The following is a 20,411-nucleotide window of genomic DNA, read 5'->3' on the forward strand; positions in this document are numbered from 1 at the left end:
AGGAGGGGCCACAAGACCAGAAACCTGGCTCACACAAGGAGGTGGGGGTAGAAGGGATTAGCATAGCCATTGACCCAGCTATGGAAACCAAGATCCTTAGGCGCCAATGCTCAGATTACAAAGCATAAGACCCAAGCGGGTATCAGACTGCTGTAGGGAGTGTCTAAAGTTCAGACCCAAAGGTAAAGATACGGAGATTGAGCCCATAGTAGAATCTCCGGTCCCTTTCAGATTCTGCATAGTTATCCTAAATCAGCAACCAACTGAAGGCTCATGAAGATTTTGTTCCTCCCAAAGTGCACTGACTATATCAGTGCAGTCTTTGCACTGGCTCTGGGCAGCACTCCCACTGCCCACCTGTGACTATGCAGGTGCTTCTTTTCACCAACTGTCTTCCTCGTAGGGCAGCAGCCTTCCTGCCTGCCCGTGACCTGTACCTGCCAGGACTTCTCTTCACTGACCTCCCTCAGTGGAGGCTGCTTTCCTCAAGGCCACCCGCCTGCAACCATGCAGGCATCTCTCAACAAGCCTGTCTCTTTCGGGCAGCCCTTCTTGCCCGCTTGTGTCTATGCAAGTGTCTTTTACTCTTCTGCCCCTTTCCCTAATAAACCTGTTCTTTAAATATAACTAATGTCTCTGTCTCGTGGAGAAACTCGCCTGGGAAACTCACTGTGTGTCACTGAAAGGGGAGCTCTGGTGAAACCTCTCCCGGAGTCAACCCAAGGGCTCTGTACTCCAAACTCACTGACTCTAAAAAATGACATTAGTATCATGTTTAGGAATCAATGATTGCCAATTTCTGTAATGCAACAACAACAAAAAACAAAATGTGCATATATTAAGAGAATTGATTTTCAAACACTTTTAGTTCCACCCCATTTTTGAGATTACCTCAATGCAGCTCTGTATGGTTTGAATAGAGATTTATACTAATCACTACTTTACTTTTATTTTATGACATCTTATGCCATAAAAATCTTTTTCCTACCAATGTATTTATCATCAAAATCTCCAGGCAGTGCAAGGGGTGTGTAGGGTCATTATAGAGAAAGTGGGGAGTTAAATGAGGGGAGATAGGCGAGAAGAAATAGCTGTTTTCCTTTTTTGTGCGCTCTTTTACATTCACATTTCTGTGGAAGTTGCTTAAAGCATAAAAATCTAAGGCAAGTCCCACTCCCCTTTCTGTAGACTCCCATCCCTTCTTGTGCCAACTCTTCCTTCCTTCCATTTTTTAAACTCTACCTTTCCTCAGTAAGTATTTCCAGTTCTTTCCATAGTCTTCAAACCATTCAACTTTGAATCTTCTCTTTCTAACTATACCACTCTATTCCTCTTCTTCTCAGGCAGGTTTCTTGAAAAATTACACTCCTATCTATCTCTGCTTCCCCTCCAATTGATTTCTTAATCTACAGCAAATTGGCTCCAATTTTTCCTAACTGCTTAACTGAAACTGCCAGTAGCAGAGTAACTTAGGAACTCGTCTTACTCAGCACAATGGTCATTTCATTATCTGACCTGTCTTTTAATACATTTAAGTGTTGACCACATCCCTCTTGAAACTACTCTTCTGGTTGTTCTACTGGATTTCTTCCTATGCTGTCACTGCTCTATCTCAGTGTTCTTTGCTAACTCTTCTAACTCTCTTCTTAAAACCGTTGTTGCTGGATTTTAGTTCTAGTCTTCTAATACTTTTCACTCTCTTCATAATCTTACTATGGTAAAGTTATCTTTTTTTAAAAAAGATTTATTTGTTTATGCATTAAAGAGCTGGGGTGTTAGCCAGGGGTGCTAGGGGGTGAGAGGATTCACCAGAGAGAGTGGGGAGCAGAATAGGCGGATCTACTGAAATAGACTGCTGAGGGGAACAGTGGGCGAGGCAGCAGAGGTCTGCTGTACCATGTGGATTGCTCCCTGGCCGGCCAGCCGGAATCGAACTTTACTGCAGTGGCTGGCAATAGCTTGGTAGCACTGTCTTTAACCCCTGCTCCACTAGGCAGGCCTCTGGTAAAGTTGTCTTACCTTAACTTCTACTTCTACTTAAGCAAAGGTGTCTCGTAAATCTCTATCCTCACTCCCAACCTCTTTTCTGAGCCCCAGGCTTGGATATTAAACTGCCTGTAAAGCATCTCTTGTTAAACGTACAAGAATCTCAAGTTCAAACTATGTCTTAAATTAAGTTCTTTGCTTTTCTCCTCCAAACCTATCAATACTCATTGATTTCCTTTTCTAGAAAACTCAAAAAATCTAGTGATTCTTAACCTCTTACTGTCCTTCACTCTCCTCAACTAGTTGCATGGAATTTGAATGCCAGAGATTCTAAAGTCATAAAATTACTCATCTTTGTTTTCTCCTATATACCCCACTACCTTAGTTCAGATCCTTTCCATGTCTGGCACAAACTATTTCAATGATTTGGAGAATTCCTGCCACTGGTCTCCTGTGTCCTTATCTTTCTTCCCAAATATTCTCCCCCAAATGCGACCTTTCCAAAATAGTGAATTTTGCCTTCATGTTATATATCTGTCAATATCTTTGTACTTCAGCTGTCCCCAAACATAAGCTCAGTGGTTGCTGTTGAGCTTAATACACTGATTTGAGGGAAGGCATGGAATAGGAGAAACATGTATTTTTTTAAAGCTACCACCAGAAGATTTATTGTCCTCCATATTTGAAATTCTTTTTTTTTTTTTAAGGAATGGGAAGGCATATACTCTTCTAAATTGATTTCCTATTTCCCTATCTTTTTTAAAGATTGATTTATTTATGCATATAAGAGCTGGGATACAGGCCAGAGGTGTTGGGGTGGGGGGGGTGAGAGGATTCACCAGAGACAGAGTGGGGTAACAGAACAGGCAGATTGACCGAAATACACTGTTGAGGGAAGCAGTGGGTGAGTTAGTAGAGGTCTGCTGGGCCATGTGAGTTGCTCCCTGGCCAGCTGGGGGATCGAAATCCTGCTGCAGAGGCTGCAGACAGCTTCATAGGTTGCATCTGAACCCCTTGTGCCACCAGGGAGGCCCCATATTTGAAATTCGTAAAGGAGGAACCAAAATAAAATCACATTGGTTAAGGGAATTAATCATTCTAGATGAGCCACTCATACTAATTGGAATGTGACCCAAGTGTGACCTTGTATCTTTCAGGAATCTTGAGAAACTGATCAATAAGATCAAGGCAAAATTTTACAGGTATAGAGAACTTGATCCTAGAATTTGACCCCTGACTTCTTTCTTGGTGCAATTACCTACCCCTCTCTAAGAATCTATTGTTCTGATTGTACTAAGGTATATATCTAAGTTTGATATGCTATTTGTGCCTCCATTTTTTGCAGATGCTCTTCTCTGGTTCTGCTATATCTTTCTCTTCTACCTAAAAATCTCCTACTCATCTTTCAGATTACTTTCAAATTTCTTCTAAACTTAAAACATTCTTAGACTCAGGAAATCAGAACAAATCATTTCAACTTATGTTCATGTTCCTCTTGGACAATTTCTATTATTGTAGTTATACTGCGTTTAACTCTTTGTTAATATTCCTGTGATATCCTTAATGACAGGAATAATGTATTAGACATTTTTGAGTCCCTCATAGTTGAAACATATTTGTTGAATGAATGAATTCTTCCAAAGAAGGTCTTCCCAGAAGATCAAATACCTAACTATATTAGAAAATGGAACTAAAAAGGTAAAGATTAGTCTCTCATCTAAATTAGTTCCAAAAGTAGTAGTTACCCGAAAGGAAGGGTGAATGGAGGAGAGAAGTGGGTGGGTAAATCAGGTAAAAGCAGTCAATTCTATGGTGAGAAATAGAAACTAGACTTTAATGATGAACATAATATGATATATACAGATGTTGATTTGTAGTGCTCTACATCTGAAACTTATGTAATGTTATACACCAATGTTATGTCAATGAGAGTAAAAAAATATATAGTTCTAATAAGGCAAAAGCTTAATTATCATCAGCCAGGTGTTCTGTTCCTAATTCTTCTTCTTTAATCTGATGTTCTGATTCATGGATCATTTGCCAGAGGTCATAGATATTTATCTGGTGATGATCCGGAAAGCTTAATGTCTACTGTATTTATTTTTCCAGGGACAAAGCAAAAAAAAAAAAAACCAGTTACCTGAGTGATTTCCACCAAGAATTAACTATCATCTATTAATGGCTACTATATGGTGGGCAATGGAATGGGCATTGAGCAAACAAAATGAAATGAATACAGTGGAGTTACACCCCCAAATCTATTGGGGCACAAAGAGATTGCTGATTAATTCTGCCTAAAAATTATACCCAGTCCATGAATTCATAGAATGTTAGTTTTTGAAGCCAAAAGATTATCTAAGATACTAAGCCATTATTGTTCACAACAAATACTATACAGACAAGATGACAATAATCCATTTGTTAATAGCTGCCCTACTTTTATGCACAGGAGTCCATGCTGTGATCAATGCCACTAGGGCAACAGCAGATAGCATGACACAATCATCAGTGGAGCCAGGCCTACAAGTTGTTTTTGCTATGTCCAGCTATATTTTAGTTCCAGGAGGTCCTTATGCCTTAAATACATTTGACAATGAGTAGAAGTATTGACTGAGCCTGGATAGCTGATGTGTAGAAATCACAATGTCTTTTTTTTTTAAAAGATTTATTTATTTATGCATACAAGAATTGGGGTACAAGCCAAAAAGGCATGGGGGGGTGAGAGGATTCACCAGAGACAGAGTGGGGAACAGAATAGGCAGATTGACTGAAATACACTGCTGAGGGGAGCAGCGGAGGGGGGACAGGAGAGGTCTGCTGCGCCATGTGGGTTGCTCCCTAGGCGGGGATCGAACTCATGCTGCAGTGGCTGTGGATTGCATCATAGGTTGCATCTTAACCCCCTGCACCACTAGGGAGGCCTGAAATCACAATGTCTTATCCTCATTAGTTGGTTGTGTTGACGTTATGGAAGGCAGGATTCATACAATTTTCATGGGGAAAAAAGTGCTTATTATTTTATATAAAGGGAAAATGAAACCTTAGAGAGATTAAAATAAATGATTCAAAGTCATATATTGGCTGTCAATTTCATTTCTGACTCCAAGTCCACCCTCTTTTCACTACACCCAAGACTGGATTACCATAATTATCTGGATTTACAACACAAGTGTAAACTGTTACTGAACTCACTTAACTGCCTGATCTTCCTGCTTCATATATTCTGTGGCCAACCAAATGGTGCACCAACATAAAAAGGGTGAATTCCATCAACCCTCTCATTGTCTGAAACTTCTTACTAGATGTAATGTATGAGCAACTCAGGAGGAATGGTAATTTATTCAAGAATGTCAGGAAAGGAGAGCTGTGGTTTAAAAATTCAGGCAGTTTCAAGAGGAGATAAGTATGTGATTTCTGTCTTCATATAAAGAGCTTATGACCTGAAAGATGGAGAAAATGTCAAGATGTCTGCTTATTAGCTATTAAGCACGTACCAGCTAGAAGTGGAATAGCAGGCTTCAGTGGCAGAAAGACCTTGGATGAAACCCAACTAGGTCACTTTCTATCCTTATAACATTGGCCCTCAGTTTCCTTATGCAAATGGTAATGCTAATAGCTGCATTGATTGGCAGCTGTCAGGAGTAAAGGAAATAACACAAGAAGCAGAATCTGGTAAGGGAGTTTCTTAGTGAGGCTTTGCCCTCTCCTACTTTCTTTTACCAAGTCCCTGGACTCCAACTGGCTCCCCAGTCTTCTCCCCAAATTCAGATCAGCATGAGGTGAGTGACGCATTGTAGTGGCAGGAAGGGCCATAGAGCAGGTTTTCTGATCCAGCAGACCAAGTAGAAGAGGAGTCCTGGAGCCCTCAGTGGCTTTTGCAGGTTTTTTATTTAGATTTACCAGGCACATGGCAGGCAGTGGTGCTAGGGGGCCAGGAGGCTGGCAGTCCTGCCACCCCCCAGCAAATCCTCACTCTATCTGCGTTCTCTCTGCGTTCTCTCTCACTCTATCTGCGTTCTCTCGGCTTCCGTTCGTTCTTGGCTTCTGCTGGCGTCCCCGTGAGGCCGCCCTTATAAACTCAGTCTCTCAGCCCAGGTGTACCCACTCCAGGTGCCCGCCATCAGGCATGCATTCAGGACCACAGGGTTCCCTCATCTATCCTAATGGCAGGAGGACAGAAAAGCCTGATACTTCTACCTTACCCTACAGGCATACAGCTTATGTACAAAATTTAAGAGGTGCCAAAAATGCAATAATCAAGATGAGTAATATTTTAACACACTATTGCTAAAAAATCAAAATTAAGGCAAAAAAACTCAAAACAAGAGAAAGATAATATCAACCTTACTAACTTTTAAGATAGCTCTAACTCTAACGCTCTGCTTGCATAACATGGCCTCAAGTTGTCTTATCCTGACACTGGACTTGTCAGATTCTGTCTTTGAGTTTGATATTTTCGTCATCAGAGATCTTTTTTGCATTGATTTTGATTTTTTAAAAAATATATTGTAGGACCTCCCTGGTGGTGGAAGGGCTTAAGTCTCAGCACTGTGAAGCTATAGGCAGTCACTGCAGCACAAGTTGGATCCCTGGCCGGCCAGGAAGCCACCCACATGGCCAGCCAGAGAGGTGACCCACATGGAGCAGCAGACCTCTCCTGTCTCGCCTGCTGCTCCCCTCAGCAGTGTATTTCAGCCAGTCTGCCTGTTCTGTTTCCCACTCTGTCTCTGGTGAATCCTCTCACCCCCCACAACTCTGGCCTGTATCCATGCATAAATAAATAAAATACATCTTTTAAAAATATATATTGTTTCTCTTGATGCCTGAGGCCTTGGGGGACTGTAAGGTCAGGACTGGATACAGTGCAGGTTTTCTGATCCCATGCAGACCGGGTAAAGGAGGAGTCAGAGTCCTCAGTAGTTTTGCAGGTTTTTTTATTTGGGGTTCACCAGGCATATGGCAGGCAGGGGTGCTGGCTGGGAGGCTGGCAGGCCTCCCAGCCCCCAGCAAGTCTTCACTCTATTTGGGCTCTCTGGCGTTGGTTCTGCTGCTTCTCGGCTTTTCTTTCAGCTTCGGCTTTGGCTTTTACTGCTGCTACTGGTGCTACTGGTGCTGGTGCTGGTGCTGGTGCTGCTGCTGCTGCTGCTGCTGCTGCTGCTGCTGCTGCTGCTGCTGCTGCTGCTGCTGCTGCTGGCTGGGGCTGCTCGCATCACCCCGTGACGCCGCCCTTAAAAGCACAGTCTTAGCTCAGCTGAATCCCATCTACCTATGCCCACACCCTATTCCAGGTGCCCGCCATCAGGCATGCATTCAGGACTAGGATCCATCATCTATCCTGATGGCGGAAGGGCAGAAAAGCCTGATATTTTCTTTACCCTACAGTCCACCCCCTCAGGGTTTTCTGCCATACAGTCTATACATATATATATATACAATTTTCTAAGCAAACAAACAATGCAGCCATGGCCCACAAAAGCAAATACATCAAATAACAAAATACAATATAACAAAATACAACAGAACACAAATAAGTCCAGGCAGGGCACCAACCAAGTGCAAAAGACAATTATTGGCACCAGCAGATGAGCCACCAAATCTGCTGCGGAAGGCACTGCTCATACGAGGGAGGGGAAATCACTCACGGCATCTGCTATAACACCAGGAGCCGTCAGGCTTCCTGGCCTTCTCTGGCTGTAGTCTCGGCTACAAGGCACACACAGCATCCACCCCCAGGATGCACTAGGTCTGGGATTGGCAATTTTATTCTGTTGGGGGTAATCGCCAACCCTCAGGGTTTCTGTCTGCAGTCGCTCCAACACTCGGCCTTCATGGCCACCCATGCGACTCACAGACCCCTGCTCTCAAGCCAACCCACTGCACAAGCACATGGGTTGGGGATCCAAACTTTGCATTCGGCTTGGGCTCCACCCCAAGCCACATTCCCCACCCGTCCCCCAAGGACAGGTTCCTCAGCTCCTCACCCTTACTCAAGAATGAGCAGGGCATCACCCACAGGTGATTTTACGAGACTCACAGTTCTTCAGCATACTCAGGCTGCTTAACAGCCACTCAGGGCTTCTCAACTTAGCATCAGTACCAGCTTTTGCCTTCTTAGTTGGCTTTTCTCCTCCACCTGGCTGCTGGGCATGCACAGGCTGCTTTTGGCCATCAAGGCCCACTGGCCACCCCCAGATTCTCAAAAGAAAACATAACCTGCCAAGGTCCTCCGCCTTTTGGCGGGATTGTCAGTCCAAGATCATCAGTTCATCAGTCTATCAGTCCAAGTCCATCGGCCTCTCCCTGCTTCAGCAATGGCCTGCTGCCTCAGGGGTCATTGGCTGGTCCTTTCCGGTGTCGTTGGCTGGTCCTATCCGGTGTCGTTGGCTGGTCCTTTCCGGTGTCGTTGGCTGGTCCTTTCGGGCGTCTTCTTCACGCCAGGTCTCATCCTGTAGCTCGTGGACGTATCCATCTTCTATACCGCCATGGCGCCTCCAGCATCGTCACAGGCAGTCTTTTACTCCTTAGTCCCTCCAGGTCTTTGGAGGGCTCCAATACCCGTCTGCATGGATCCTGCCGACTACGCCAATTGTAAGGTCAGGACTGGATACAGTGCAGGTTTTCTGATCCCATGCAGACCGGGTAAAGGAGGAGTCAGAGTCCTCAGTAGTTTTGCAGGTTTTTTTATTTGGGGTTCACCAGGCATATGGCAGGCAGGGGTGCTGGCTGGGAGGCTGGCAGGCCTCCCAGCCCCCAGCAAGTCTTCACTCTATTTGGGCTCTCTGGCGTTGGTTCTGCTGCTTCTCGGCTTTTCTTTCAGCTTCGGCTTTGGCTTTTACTGCTGCTACTGGTGCTACTGGTGCTGGTGCTGGTGCTGCTGCTGCTGCTGCTGCTGCTGCTGCTGCTGGCTGGGGCTGCTCGCGTCCCCGTGACGCCGCCCTTAAAAGCACAGTCTTAGCGCAGCTGAATCCCATCTACCTATGCCCACACCCTATTCCAGGTGCCCGCCATCAGGCATGCATTCAGGACTAGGATCCATCATCTATCCTGATGGCGGAAGGGCAGAAAAGCCTGATATTTTCTTTACCCTACAGGGACATTTAAATTTTACATTTAAATTTTACATTTGCTCACCTCCTAATGTGGAATCTGCTCCTCCTTTCTGCCCACCCCAGGTCCCAGCAGTCTTTCCTCTCCTCTTGGAAAATGACATGCTACTCTTAGGGTCCTTCAACTCCAGGAAACATAGGACTCTGCTTCCCTGATGCTCCCAATGGCAAGACAAAAAGGCTTTTTGGAAAAAAAAAAAAGTGTCTTATGAATCACTTTGAGGACAGGAAGGATAAGACAAATATCAGGGGAGAAGACTGTTTTATCTGTTAGGAGCCACTGGCAAGGAGAGTAGAACTGATGAGCCAGCAGATACAATCTTAGAGGTAGAAAGTGGTGCTAGATTTCCACTCTCCCTGGCTGTCTCCATCCCTCCCCCTGCTGCCTCCCCCCTTCACTGGCTTTAAGACCTGGGGGAGACACTTAAGCAGTGCCCCTCACCAGCTGTGCCATCCTGGGCAAGTTACTTGGCTTTGCTCCTCAGGAGTTTTGTCATGTTGGAAAGTTACATGAGATCTGCCTCTAGCCACTTGTGCCATATTAGACAAGTCCTTTAACTCTATCCCTTACTATTTTGTCATCTTTCCTCCCGCTTTTTAATAAGATTTTTAAAAAAGATTTTTTTATTTATGCATATAAGAACTGGGGTGTAGGCCAGAGGTGTGGGGGGTGAGAGGATTCACCAGAGACAGAGTGGGGAACAGAACAGGCAGATTGACTGAAATACATTGCTGAGAGGAACAGCACCCGAATCAGGAGATGTCTGGTGTGCCATGTGGGTATCTCCCTGGTGGGGGATCGAACTCATGCTGCAATGACTGCAGATAGCTTCATAGGTTGTGTCTTAACCCCTTGCACCACCAGGGAGGCCCCTAAGATTTTTTTTTTAAGATTTATTTATTATGTATACAAGAACCAGGGTTCAGGCCGGAGATGTGGGGGGTGAGAGGATTTACCAGAGACAGAGTAGGGAAGAGAACAGGCAGATTGACTGAAATATACCACTGAGAGGAGCAGCAGGTGAGACAGGAGAGGTCTGCTGCACCATGTCAGTATCTCCCTGGCCGGGGATGGAATTCATGCTGCAGTTGCTGCGGGTATCTTCATAGGTTGCATCTTAACCCCTTGTGCCACCAGGGAGGCCCCTATTTTTTCATCTTGGTTAAGTAATTTGAGTTCCACTCTTTCTAGTGCCATCTTGAGAAGTGATATAGACTCTACTCATTATCAGTTGTGCCACCCTGGGACATTACTTAAACTCTGCCCCTTCCAAGCTGTAACATCATAAGAAGTTACTTAAACTCTCTGTGCCTTTCTTTTTCTCACCTGTAAAATGGAAGCAATAAAGGTACCTAACCTTGGTGTTATTGTGAAGATTCAATGAGTTAATGCATTTAAGACAATATCTGATGGGTATTAAGTACTCAATACACAGTAGCCATTAGCATTTGCAAAAATGTTTCAGACTTTTAAAAAAAAGCATTTATTGGGCCTCCCTGGTGGCTCAGAGGTTGAGCGCTGGGTTGCCAAGCTGCCCGCAGCCTCTGCAGTGCCGTTTTGATCCCCGGCTGCTCCCTGGCCACCGGAGGAAGGTCCCACATGGCGCGCAAACCATTCCTGCCGTGCCCGCTACTCCCCTCAGCAGTGTACTTCGGTCCTTCTGCCTGTTCTGCTCCCTGCTCTGGCTCTGGTGAATTCTCTCACCCTCCCGCGCTTCTGACTGTACCCAGTGCTTGTATAAATAAATAAATAAATAAATAAATCTTTAAAAAAACAAACAAACAAACATTTATTCTAGGTGAGAAAAAAATGCCAGAAGTAAAATGATAGTATTTTCTAGAATGCTATAACAATTGCATTTATTTATGAATAAGGCTATTTTTCATTTTGTTCTAGATAATGTGTGGTAGGATCTTTGAAATAAGAGGGCCAGTTCTAGCAAGGAACTAAAACTGCCTCAAATTAGAGTCACAAAGTTTTTGAATTCTACGAAGTTCTGATGAACTGATAGCTTTATCTAGTGGATTCCTTTCAATAACAATAATTGCTAATATTTATAAAGTTGTCTCTATATGCCACACACTGTCCCAGTCTTTTTAAGTGCAGTATGCCACTGAAATCCTCACAATTTTGTAAGGTAGACACTGTTGTTATTATCACACTTCACAGAGGAGAATATGAGAATATGAGCTTAAGTGACATGCCTGACATCACCAGGCAAGTAGCAGTGGAAATGGGCCACCACTCACTGCTTTTATTTTAGGGTGAAGGAGTCTATGAGGCCATGTTACTGTCCTCCTCAGGGGTACATGCGCTATTCTGTGCACACACATAGTAAAATGAAAACTGCCTGTCTCCAAAAATGGAAGTATTCCCTGCAAAGGAGCCTTCCTTATTTAGGAGCAGTGACTTTGGGACATTTCCTGCTCTAGATCTGTATTTAGGTTGGCAATTTACATAACATACAGCATGAAGTCAAACTATGCAGAGAAATTGGGACTCAGGAGTAGAGGGATGGTCCAGTGGGATAATATAGCTGGGAAGAATTTCCACCGACCACATCCATGGTTTGTGATTGCAATAGATGGAAGTCCATGGGTGGGGGCGTCAACAATGTTGATGGTTGAGATAGATCATGCCCTATCAGACCTCCTTTTTCCCTCTCTTCCTGATGAGAAAGGTTAAATCTCTTTACCTTTGTATGATTACCTAGAGCAAAATTAACCTGTTTAGTGCTTTAACTTTGACATAGCAACAGAAGGCATCTTCAGGCCTAAACAAGTGGTTGCTTGGGTTCTGAAAGAGCAGCCCTTCCTTTTTGAGCAGTCCCTTTTGAGTGGCTCCTCCATGATACACAGTTGTTGCTCTTGACAAAGTTCAGTGGGGACTGGAAATCCTGCCATTTAACTCTTCTATTCTCCACCATTGGAAGATCCTGGAATCCAGGCGTGGTTGCATTAACTGAGCATTTATTATGTGCAAAGCACTGGATGCATCATTTGGAAGATATCAAATTCCATTCTCTATTATTTCATAAGTTTGAAGGAGATCAAGACATATAAAAGACCTGAAAATAAGATATATTTTTACAGATTAAAAATATACTTCTATATATTATATGTTTTATTATTTATTAAAAAAATAACAGTCATGGTCTTGATAACTGATGTCATATAAACAGTCCCTATACCACTTTTGTTTAAAACGTGTCTTCTATAAACTTCTAAAAGAGAAAAGTTGCATTTATTTTTGTGCATTACTTACAAGCTATTGTCTCTACATAGAGAGTTGTAGGTTTGACATATCCAATTGATAATAATCTTTATAGGTGTTCTTCAAGTTAATTTAAGATTGACTTTAATTTCTCAAGGAGTCAGACATTTTATTGATAAGCTGAAATCTCCTTTTCTCAGGATCATCCATCATCCCTACTAAGGGCTTGAAGGCTTAAGGCATTCTAGTCCATTTTTGTCTATAGTGAACTTGCCTTCTGCCTCCAGCAGTTAAGTACTACAGTTTATCCTGCCCGACAGTCTGTAAGGCCCACAACAAATTGGGAGACTAGGAATAAAGTAATTCTTGAAAAAATATGGCATTGAGAATCATAAAATAAGGATCACAAATCAGGGTCACAAACTGTTAAGGCTGATAATTATTGAAAGTATTCCCATCACAAAGGAGAGGACTGTCTCTGAGTCTGCACCTGATAACATGTTTTAGATTTTCAGCACCAGCTGCCTGCCATTACTGCACTAATTTGGTAAGCTCATGTTGTATAGTGTATCAGTTGATCATGGAAAGTGATTTTTCTTAGTCCAAATCTTTCCTCCTTATCACCTTTCCATACATGCTAAATCTCTTTGTGACTCTAATCCAGAGTTACCACTCCTACCCCTTCAGACACATTTTCTCTGCTCAAAACTATTTAGCGACATCTACATTGCTTTTTCTATGAGCAAGGCACTGGATACCACAACTTTTTACTAGTCTTATGTGCTTTGCAATCCCTACTGTTCAGTAATGTGCTTTCTCTGGCCTGCAAATCATGTCTAGAGAAAGTACAAGAAATGAGAACATCTGAGGCATTTAGTATTTTTGCTGATTTCAGTTGGCAATGAATTAATTCATTCTGTGCTTCCGAACCACTTTCATACAACAGTTTCCTTCCTCTTTTACGCCACCCCTTTCCAGGTCAATCCACCTAAAAATCTTTTTTCAAATTGTTTTCATTCTTTCTTCTCCAATCTTGTTTTATCTCTGTCAAATCAAGGTTTAAGTTACATTCCATGAACACATTGAGGTTTAAGTTACATTCCATGAACACATCCATTTTAAGTATACAGTTTACTGAGCTTCGATAGATGAAACTACTCCCAAAATGAAGATTCAGTTTTCCATAATGTGAAAAAAATTGTTTTATAGCACTTATGGTAATCACTAGCACCCATCATGACTCAAAAATCAGCGTTCTGTCACTACAGATTACTTTTGCCTCTCCTAGGATTTCTGTAAATAAAACATGCAATATGTATGCTTTTTTTGTGGTTGCTTATGCTCAGCATAATGTATTAGAACTTTATTTACTCTGATAGAATATATTGCTAGCATTGGTAAATAAAGTTTTGTTAGAAAGTGACACCTACTCATTTACACATTTTCTATGGGTGTTTCATGCTACCGCAGCAAAGCTGAGTAGCTGGAACAGATCTTATGGTCCACAAACCCCAAATATTTACTTTCTGGCCCTTCACAGAAAATGTTTGCCAACTCCTGATCTAAGTGGTCAAATTTTATGGTATAAATTTTCTATATTTCCTTATTATTCTCTAAATGTCTATAGGATCTGTAGTAATAAAGCTACTTTCATTCCTGAAACTGACTTTTTTCTTTTTTAGTGGCCTATAAGTTTCACTGATCTTTTCTAATATCTAACTTTGGTTTCATTAATTTTGTCCTTTACCCTACCTAATTGACTCCATTTATTTGTTTATCATTTTCTTCACTAATCTTTGATTTAATTTGCTCTGTAATTTGTTTCTTCTTATAGTGGATTCAGACCATTGCTTTTTAGATTTTCTTTTCTCATATAAATAATTAAAACTATAAATTAAAACTTTCAAGTGAGACCTCACCAAGAGGGAGAAAGATATTCCTCGCATTGCGCCTGTGAGGAACATTTAACAGTCAGCCAGAGGGACACTACCCCCAGAGGGTACCATGGCATGGGATTACACTGGAACACTCCCTGGACAGTAGAGACCAACACAGACTGCACACAGGAGAGTCACACTTCACTGAGCAGGCACTGGGTAGAGTGAAACACCTGGAATCTGTGGTCGGGAGGTGGGGGACACAGCTGGACAGAAGAGCTACATAGGCACTTCTCCAAAAGAAGATGTACAGTGCCTCCCTGGTGGCGCAAGGGGTTAAGATGTAACCTATGAGGCCGGCTGCAGCCACTGCAGTACAAGTTCGATCCCCAGCCTGCCAGGTTGCTGCCCACATGGCACAGCAGACCTCTCCTGACTCACCAACTGCTCCCCTCATGAGTGAATTTCAGTTAATCTGCCTGTTCTGTTCCCCACTCTGTCTCTGGTGAATCCTCTCATGCCCTCCCCACCTCTGGCCTGTACCCCAGTTCTTACATGCATAAATAAATAAATCTTTAAAAAACAAACAAAACAAAAGAAGACATACAGGTGACCAATGGGCACAGGAAAAAAATGCTCATCATTTGTCATTAGGAAAATGCAAATCAAAACTACAATGGGCTACCACCACCCACTGATAACAGTGGCCCATATTAAAAAAAAAATAATAAAAAAAAAAAAACAGAAACAACCATGTTGGCAAGGGGGTAGAGAAAAAGGAAACCTTGTACACTTGCTGGAAATGTAGACTGATATCTTCTCTATGGAAAAGCAGTATGGGGGTTCTCAAAATATTAAAAACAGATCTACCATATGATCCAGCAATCTCACTAATTCAAAGGGATATTTGCACTCTTATGTTCATTGTGGCATTTTTTACAATAGCCAAGTGCCTAACACTTAGCTATAGGAAAAAAATGAAATCTTGCATTTGTAACTACATGAATGGAACTAGAAGGGATTATGTTAAGACAAAAATAAGTCAGAAGGAGAAACATAAATACTGGGTGATTTCTCTCATATGAGAAAAATTAAAGAAACAAAACAAGGGAATAGAAAAAAACTAGACCAAAACTAGACCTAGAAATCTGACTGCAGAATTGAAGCTAACAGGAAAGAATGAGGACAGGGGAAAGAAGAGGGAAGGGAGCCCAATATAATATGGTAGAAGGATTATAGGTGTTTGATGATGGGTGGTATGATTACATACACTGAAGAGGTGTGAATCTATACCCCTAAATCATGTTACAATGTCGTAAACCAATGTTACCTCAAAAGAAAATACATTTAAAGAAAAAGTATAGCCAATATCAACTTAATGATGAGCTACTGAAAGTTTGTTTTTTTATAAGAAAAAATGAATGTATATCTGTTTTAACCACTTCAACACTATACAAAAGATAGTCACTATAACAAGGCAAGTGGAATTAAAAAGGAAGAAGTAAAGTTTTGTCTGTCTTTAGTCATAGACAACATAATTGTCCATGTTGATAATCAAAGGCATTCTACAAATCTAATAGCACTAACAAGGTTAGCAACACCGTAGGATAAAAGTCCAATCTACAATCAATTATATTTTTATATATCAACAACTGAAATATTAGAAACTGATATTTTAAATGCCAATTAAAACAGCATCCAAGGATATTAAACACTCAATTTTATAATAGATAGGGGAAAATCTGCAATCTGAAGACTCAAGAGTTGATTCAAATTAAAAAGATTTAAATAAAAATATATGCATATTCATGGGTTCCAAGAAAGTTCAATAGCAAGGTTGCAATTACAATATATTAGTGATTAAACAAAAATCAAAGATGTTTTCGGCATTAAGTAATTAATGGTTACAAATTTATTAGATGTAGAACATCTAAATTTTCCCTGGCCTTATGGGCAATTAATAAATGAAGTATTTATGCTAAAATAATGATAGATTTTGAGATTTTTCTAGATGTTATACTGTTTTTTGTAAATAAAATTTTATTGATTTACCATTGGTTTTGCAATACTATGTAAGTTGTGGGAGTACAACTTCTCACCTCTATGTATGTTTAAACCTCACTGCACCCATCACTGAAGTTCTAGTTCCATTCACACTGTCAAATTGTCCCCCACTTCCTCTTCCCACACCCTCTGCTAACCACTGTATTTTCTAGACAGTGTAAGAGTTATTTTTATTGTTTTGCTAGCTCTTTTGCTTTGTTTATTTATGGTCCACATATCAGAGAACCCAGTTAGTAATTGTTTAATTTTCTCACTTATTTCAAGTTCCATCCATGTTGTCACAAAAGTAAAGAATTCATCTTTTTAAATAGCTGAGTAATATCCCATCTGGTACATATACCACAACTTCTTTACCCAGCATTCATTAACGGTCAGTTTAGGGTGTTTTCATGTTGAGACTATTGTGAATAATGTTGCTATGAACACAGGAGTGCATATTTTTTTGAATAAGTGTTTTCATATTTTTGAATAAATACCTAGGTGTGGTGGATCACATGGCATTTCCATACCACTTTCCATAGAAGCTACACAAATTTTTATAACACTCTTGATTTCTAATTTAATGGTAATGTGATCAGAAAACATTCTGTTTGATTCCAAAGCTTCTAAATTTACTGAGACTTGTATGATCCAACATATGGTCATGCTTAGTGACTTCCCTATGGACTTAAATGAATCAGTATATTGCGGTTATTGAACACAGTGTTCTTTAAATATCATTTTGGTAAAAGTTGATAATGCTCAGATCACATGTATCTTTTTTTGTTTAGGTCTATCAATTGCTAAGAGATAAGTGCTAAAACTGTCATGGTGAACAGTTCCATTTCCCTTTTGTTAGCAATTTTTCCCTTTGATGTATTTCTACTGTGCTGGTATTCATTCTACGCACATTTTGATTCTTAGCTCTTCCTGATAAATTGATCCTTTTAATCACTCTCAGCTTTCTCTATCACCGGTGATATTTCTTGTTCTGAAGTCTTTTTTGAGTGACAGTAATAATACTACTTCAAATTTCTTATAATTACTGTTTATAATGGAATATCTTTTTTCTGTCCTTTTGCTTTTAACTCCTGTCTTTATATATAGAGCTAATCTTTTGTAAATCTTTTTTATCCTGTATGACAATCATCGAATTTTAACTGGGATATTTAAACAATTTAAAAATGAACATAACAGTTAATATGGCTAGGTTGGAGTCTATCATCATGCAATTTTCTATTTGTCCTATTTGTTTTTGTTCTTTTTCCATGTTCCAGTCTTCTTTTCGAATTGATCCTTTATATAGAATTTTACCTTCTTCTATCGACTTTATTTTTAAGATTTATTTATTTATTTATACAAGCACTGGGTACAGTCAGAAGCGCGGGAGAGTAAGAGAATTCACCACAGCCAGAGTGGGGAGCAGAGCAGGCAGAAGGACCGAAGTACACTGCTGAGGGGAGCAGCAGGCAGCAGGAGAGGTCTGCACGCCATGTGGGACCCTCCTCCGGTGGCCGGGGAGCAGCCGGGGATCGAACCAGTGCTGCAGAAGCTGCAGGCAGCTTCGCAACCCAGCATTCAACTGCTGTGCCACTGGGGAGGCCCCTCTATTGACTTATTATCTATACATCTTTGGACTGGGTACATTAGAATTTACAATATTCCTTTTCAAGTTGTCAGAGTGTATTTTCTTTTTCTTTTTTAAAAGATTTATTTATACATACATACAAGAACCGGGGTACCAGCCAGATGCGCGGGGTGGGGGGGTGTGTGTGTGAAAGGATTTGCCAGAGACAGAGTGGGGAGCAGAACAGGCAGACTGACGAAATACACTGCTGAGGGGAGCAGTGGGCACGACAGGAGAGGTCTACTGCACCATGTGGGACCTTTGTTGGCCTGCCGGGATCGAACCAGTGCTGCAGAGGCTGTGGACAGCTTCACAGGGTGGCACTCAACTGCCTGTGCCACTAGGGGAGGCCCTGTCAGAGTGTATTTTCAAAGGACATTATATTATTCAAAGGATATTATATTATTTCTCATATTCTTACAAAATTGTTTTCATTTCTCCCATTTTACCCTTTGTGATATTTTGTCATACTTTTTATTTCTATATTGTTATAAATATATCAATACACTGTTAGTTTTGTGTTAAACACTACTTTTAAAAGAATTTTTATATTTTTAAAATCTATAGATCAGTGTGATTCATATCCAAATTCTAATAGAAATTTTCACTGAAATAGAATATACAAGCCTAAAAAAAATTCTAATTCCATTTGTATCTGAAACAACAAAAGATCTCAAGTAGCCAAAGCAATCTTGAGACAGAACAAACCTAGAAACATTGTGTTCTGTTATTTCAAACTGTATTAGAAAGCTATGAAAATCAAAACAGTATGATATTGACATGAAAACACACACACAGATATGAATGGAACAGGGAAAAGAGAGTCCAGAAATAAACCCATGCCCACAGAGTCAATTAATTTATGACAAAGAAGCCAAGAATATACAATAAATGGTTGTGGAAAACAGGGTAGCCACATGTAAAAGAACGAAACTGGACCACTATCTTACATCATACACAGAAATTAACTCAAAACAAAGTAAAGACTTGAGTGTAAGATCTAAAATCATGAAACTACTAGACAAAAACCTAAGGGATCAGTTTCCGACATTAACCTTGACAATGACTTTTTGGACATATCTCCAAAAGGAAAAGCAACAAAAGCAAAAGTAAACAGGTGGGATTACATCAAACTAAAAAAACTTGAGGACAATATGTGAAGTGAAAGAAACTAATCACAAAAGAACAAATAACTGTGGAGTAGTAAAATCACAGAAACACAAGATAGAATTGTCATTACCAGGGAATGGTTGGAGCAAAAAATGGGACATCATTCTTTGCATTCTTTGAGTATGAAGGTTGAAGTATGAAAATAAAAAAAGTTCTACCCATCTTTTATATAACAATGTGAATATAGTTGATACTACTGAACTGTAAACTTAAAAGTGATGAAAATGGTAAATTTTATGTTTTTTAATTTGCAAAAGTAGACACAAACAAAAGTTTTCATACCTGGCACAACAAATGTGCTAAAAAAAAAGTCATAAATAAAATTTCTCCTCCTCAAGGCTGATAATGTGGCTTTACAATCATATCTAAGAAGTGGCTTCATGCAACAACCATATGTTTTATAATTACTCTTAGGAATAAGGAACCTGAAATTAATCATCCCCAAACTAAAATCACTGGAGGGGAGTAGGCAGATCTTTTCTAAAGTTCAAATGAAAAATATTGAACAACCCATTCACAACTCAAGGTAGTCTCATCTGTGAGGGTGACTTAAAGTCAAAACTTCTTGTCAAAGCAAACTGGCTATGCAATACTTCTCAAATTTTTCTTGGTTAAAATGACCTCAGTTGGTAAAGATCTGTGTTGCTTATACTATGACACCAGTCTGGAAACTGTTTGGTTTAGATCCAAAGATTACTTTTGAGAAAATTTTTGGTCATCCCCATCTGTTGCTATCCCTTTGGGTTCACATCAATGCAGAAAAACTTAAAAGTCGAAACAGCTGCAACTTCAACTTTCTAAGCAGCAAGTTTCATTTGCAGAGCAACTGCACAGATATTTTCCTTAAAGTAGAATTAATGCTTATTTGGTGACTTTGAGGGGCCTAAGAGGTGATGGGACAGTGGTTAAAAGTTTTACATGCAAAAAAAAAATAAAAAAGTTTTACATGATTTGGGGGTTACCACTATTTCCAAAACATGGAGATTGACCTCAGCTGACAGAGGTTCAAAGAATTCAATCGCCAAACTGGTGCTTTTTTAATCTTAATATAACAGCTGTAGTGAATATTTTCTTTGAAAAAGATCATAATGGAGTGCAAATTTTTCCTTTATCTTCTGGTCCACCAATCACCACAAAAGGACCAACTGCAACCATTACAGAAACATACCGTACATTTCCCAAGGACCCATATTTATAGACAACCTGAAGCTATATTTATAAATAAAAATTAAAGACATTTTAAAAAAATCACAACAGCTGGTAAACATAGGATGGTTAAGCATCAATAAAAATTACTACAGTGAAAGATCTCCCTGGTGGCCTAGGGTTGTCTCAGCGCTATCATGGCAAAGGCCTAAGTTCTATCCCTGACCAGGGAATTAACCCAC

Source organism: Talpa europaea (genome assembly GCF_964194135.1).
Source record: "Talpa europaea genome assembly, chromosome: 6".
NCBI lineage: Eukaryota > Metazoa > Chordata > Mammalia > Eulipotyphla > Talpidae > Talpa > Talpa europaea.